The sequence below is a fragment of the Choloepus didactylus genome (genome assembly GCF_015220235.1).
Source record: "Choloepus didactylus isolate mChoDid1 chromosome 11 unlocalized genomic scaffold, mChoDid1.pri SUPER_11_unloc2, whole genome shotgun sequence".
In the NCBI taxonomy this organism is placed as follows: Eukaryota; Metazoa; Chordata; class Mammalia; order Pilosa; family Megalonychidae; genus Choloepus; species Choloepus didactylus.
In genome coordinates, this window is record NW_023637579.1 from 1,951,512 (window position 1) to 1,956,844 (window position 5,333).

Below are 5,333 nucleotides of genomic sequence, written 5' to 3' on the forward strand. Positions count from 1 at the left end.
GTTTCAGGTATCCACCACCAGCTACCCCAATTCTTTAGAACCTAAAAAAGGTTGTCTAAAGTGTGCGTAAGAGTGCCCACCAGAGTGATCTCTCGGCTCGTTTTGGAATCTCTCTGCCACTGAAGCTTATTTCATTTCCTTTCACATCCCCCTTTTGGTCAAGAAGATGTTCTCCATCCCACGATGCCGGGTCTACATTCCTCCCCGGGAGTCATATTCCACGTTGCCAGGGAGATTCACTTCCCTGGGTGTCTGATCCCACGTAGGGGGGAGGGCAGTGATTTCACCTTTCAAGTTGGCTTAGCCAGAGAGAGAGGGCCACATCTGAGCAACAAAGAGGCATTCAGGAGGAGACTCTTAGGCACAAATACAGGGAGGCCTAGCCTCTCCTGTGCAGCAACCGTCTTCCCAAGGGTAAAACTTATGGTAGAGGGCTCAACCCATCAAACCACCAGTCCCCTATGTCTGTGGTCATGTTAGCAACCATGGAGGTGGGGTAGGCGAATACCCCTGCATTCTCCACAGGCTCCTCAAGGGGGCACTACATCTTTTTTTTTTTTTTTCCTTGTTTGTCTTTTTTCTTTCTTTTTTTTTTTTTTTTTAACTTTCCCTTCTTTTTTCAAATCAACTGTATGAAAAAAAAAAGTTAAAAAGAAAACAAACATACAATAAAAGAACATTTCAAAGAGACCATAGCAAGGGAGTAAGAAAAAGACAACTAACCTAAGATAACTGCTTAACTTCCAACATGTTCCTACTTTACCCCAAGAAAGTTACATACTATAGCAACATTTCAGTGAACTTGTTCCTACTACATCCATCAGAAATTAACAGACCATAGTCATTTCTGGGCATCCCCAGAACGTTAAATAGCTTATCTGTTCTTCTTGGATTATTGTTCCCCCTTCCTTAATTGCTCTCTACTGCTAGTTCCCCTACATTCTACATTATAAACCATTTGTTTTACATTTTTCAAAGTTCACATTAGTGGTAGCATATAATATTTCTCTTTTTGTGCCTGGCTTATTTCGCTCAGCATTATGTCTTCAAGGTTCATCCATGTTGTCATATGTTTCACCAGATCGTTCCTTCTTACTGCCGCGTAGTATTCCATCGTGTGTATATACCACATTTTATTTATCCACTCATCTGTTGAAGGACATTTGGGTTGTTTCCATCTCTTGGCAATTGTGAATAATGCTGCTATGAACATTGGCGTGCAGATATCTGTTCGTGTCACTGCTTTCCGATCTTCCGGGTATATCCCGAGAAGTGCAATCGCTGGATCGAATGGTAGCTCTATCTCTAGTTTTCTAAGGAACTGCCAGACTGACTTCCAGAGTGGCTAAACCATTATACAGTCCCACCAACAATGAATAAGAGTTCCAATTTCTCCACATCCCCTCCAGCATTTGTAGTTTCCTGTTTGTTTAATGGCAGCCATTCTAACCGGTGTTAGATGGTATCTCATTGTGGTCTTAATTTGCATCTCTCTAATAGCTAGTGAAGCTGAACATTTTTTCATGTGTTTCTTGGCCATTTGTATTTCCTCTTCAGAGAACTGTCTTTTCATATCTTTTGCCCATTTTATAATTGGGCTGTCTGTACTATTGTCATTGAGTTGTAGGATTTCTTTGTATATGCAAGATATCAGTCTTTTGTCAGATACATGGTTTCCAAAAATTTTTTCCCATTGAGTTGGCTGCCTCTTTACCTTTTTGAGAAATTCCTTTGAGGTGCAGAAACTTCTAAGCTTGAGGAGTTCCCATTTATCTATTTTCTCTTTTGTTGCTTGTGCTTTGGGTGTAAAGTCTAGGAAGTGGCCTCCTAATACAAGGTCTTGAAGATGTTTTCCTACATTATCTTCTAGGAGTTTTATGGTACTTTCTTTTATATTGAGATCTTTGGTCCATTTTGAGTTAATTTTTGTGTAGGGGGTGAGGTAGGGGTCCTCTTTCATTCTTTTGGATATGGATATCCAACTCTCCCAGCCCCATTTGTTGAAAAGACCATTATGGCTCAGTTCGGTGACTTTGGGGGCCTTATCAAAGATCAGTCGGCCATAGATCTGAGGGTCTATCTCTGAATTCTCAATTCGATTCCATTGATCTATATGTCTATCTTTGTGCCAGTACCATGCTGTTTTGGCAACTGTGGCTTTATAATAGGCTTCAAAGTCAGGGAGTGTAAGTCCTCCCACTTCGTTTTTCTTTTTTAGAGTGTCTTTAGCAATTCGAGGCATCTTCCCTTTCCAAATAAATTTGATAACTAGCTTTTCCAAGTCTGCAAAGTAGGTTGTTGGAATCTTGATTGGGATTGCATTGAATCTGTAGATGAGTTTGGGTAGAATTGACATCTTAATGACATTTAGCCTTCCTATCCATGAACATGGAATATTTTTCCATCTTTTAAGGTCCCCTTCTATTTCTTTTAGTAGAGTTATGTAGTTTTCTTTGTATAGGTCTTTTACATCTTTGGTTAAGTTTATTCCTAGGTACTTGATTTTTTAGTTGCTATTGAAAATGGTATCTTTTTCTTGAGTGTCTCTTCAGTTTGTTCATTTCTAGCATATAGAAACATTACTGACTTATGTGCATTAATCTTGTATCCCGCTACTTTGCTAAATTTGTTTATTAGCTCTAGTAGGTGTATCGTCGATTTCTCAGGGTTTTCTAGATATAAGATCATATCATCTGCAAACAATGACAGTTTTACTTCTTCTTTTCCAATTTGGATGCCTTTTATTTCTTTGTCTTGCCGGATTGCCCTGGCTAGCACTTCCAGCACAATGTTGAATAACAGTGGTGACAGCGGGCATCCTTGTCTTGTTCCTGATCTTAGAGGGAAGGCTTTCAGTCTCTCACCATTGAGTACTATGCTGGCTGTGGGTTTTTCATATATGCTCTTTATCATGTTGAGGAAGTTTCCTTCAATTCCTACCTTTTGAAGTGTTTTTATCAAAAACGGATGTTGGATTTTGTCAAATGCTTTTTCAGCATCTATTGAGATGATCAATTGATTTTTCCCTTTCGAGTTTTTAATGTGTTGTAATACATTGATTGTTTTTCTTATGTTGAACCATCCTTGCATGCCTGGAATGAACCCCACTTGGTCATGGTGTATGATTTTTTTAATGTGTCTTTGGATTCGATTTGCAAGTATTTTGTTGAGGATTTTTGCATCTATATTCATTAGGGAGATTGGCCGGTAGTTTTCCTTTTTTGTAGCATCTTTGCCTGGTTTTGGTATTAGATTGATGTTAGCTTCATAAAATGAGTTAGGTAGTGTTCCATTTTTTTCAATGTTTTGAAAGACTTTGAGTAAGATTGGTGTCAGTTCTTTCTGGAAGGTTTGGTAGAATTCCCCTGTGAAGCCATCTGGCCCTGAGCATTTATTTGTGGGAAGATTTTTGATGACTGATTGGATCTCTTTGCTTGTGATGGGTTGGTTGAGGTCTTCTATTTCTTCTCTGGTCAGTCTAGGTTGTTCATATGTTTCCAGGAAATTGTCCATTTCTTCTACATTATCCAGTTTGTTGCCATACAGTTGTTCATAATATCCTCTTATAATTTTTTTAATTTCTTCAGGATCTGCAGTTATGTCCCCTTTTTCATTCATTATTTTGTTTATATGGGTCTTCTCTCTTTTTGATTTTGTCAGTCTAGCTAGGGGCTTGTCAATCTTGTTGATCTTCTCAAAGAACCAACTTTTGGTGATATTTATCCTTTCTATTGTTTTTTTGTTCTCTATGTCATTTATTTCTGCTTTAATCCTTGTTATTTCTTTTCTTGTACTTGGTTTAGGATTGGTTTCCTGTTCATTTTCTAGCTTCTTCAGTTGATCCATTAGTTCTTTGATTTTGGCTCTTTCTTCGTTTTTAATATATGCGTTTAGTGCTATAAATTTCCCCCTTAGCACTGCTTTTGCTGCATCCCATAGGTTTTGGTATGTTGTGTTCTCATTTTCATTCGTCTCTATATATTTAGCAATTTCTCTTGCTATTTCTTCTTTAACCCACTGATTGTTTAGGAGTGTGTTGTTTAACCTCCAGGTATTTGTGAATTTTCTAAGTCTCTGATGGTTATTGACTTCTAATTGTATTCCATTGTGGTCAGAGAATGTGCTTTGAATAATTTCAATCTTTTTAAATTTATTGAGGCTTGTTTTATGTCCCAGCATATGATCTATTCTGGAGAAAGTTCCGTGAGCACTAGAAAAGTATGTGTATCCTGTTGATTTGGGATGTAATGTCCTGTAGATGTCTGTTAAATCTAATTCATTTATCAGATTGTTTAGGTTTTCAATTTCCTTATTGGTCTTCTGTCTGGTTGATCTATCTATAGGAGAGAGTGATGTGTTGAAGTCTCCCACAATTATTGTGGAAACATCAATTGCTTCCTTTAGTTTTGCCAATGTTTCTCTCATGTATTTTGTGGCACCTTGATTGGGTGCATAGACATTTACGATTGTTATTTCTTCTTGCTGAATTGCCCCTTTTATTAGTATGTAGTGGCCTTCTTTGTCTCTCAAAACATCCCTGCATTTGAAGTCTATTTTATCTGAGATTAATATTGCTACACCTGCTTTCTTTTGGCTGTAGCTTGCATGAAATATTTTTTTCCATCCTTTCACTTTCAGTTTCTTTGTGTCCCTGTGTCTAAGATGAGTCTCTTGTATGCAACATATTGATGGTTCATTTTTTTTGATCCATTCTGCGAATCTATATCTTTTAATTGGGGAGTTTAATCCATTTACATTCAACGTTAAAACCGTGAAGGCATTTCTTGAATCGGCCATCTTATCCTTTGGATTATGTTTGCCATATTTTCCCCTCTCTCTATTAATATCCTTTATTGTACCCATACCGAATCTATTTAGTACTGAACCTTTCTCCAAGTCTCTCTGTCCTGTCTTTGTTTCTCTGTCTGTAGGGCTCCCTTTAGTATCTCCAGTAGGGCAGGTCTCTTGTTAGCAAATTCTCTCAGCATTTCTTTGTCTGTGAAAAATTTAAGCTCTCCCTCAAATTTGAAGGAGAGCTTTGCTGGATAAAGTATTCTTGGCTGGAAATTCCTCTCACTCAGAATTTTAAATATATCGTGCCACTGCCTTCTCGCCTCCATGGTGGCTGCTGAGTAGTCACTACTTAGTCTTATGCTGTTTCCTTTGTATGTGGTGAATTGCTTTTCTCTTGCTGCTTTCAGAACTTGCTCCTTCTCTTCTATGTTTGACAGTGTGATCAGTATATGTCTCGGAGTGGGTTTTTTTGGATTTATTCTATTTGGAGTTCGCTGAGCATTTATGATTTGTGTATTTATGTTGTTTAGAAGATTTGG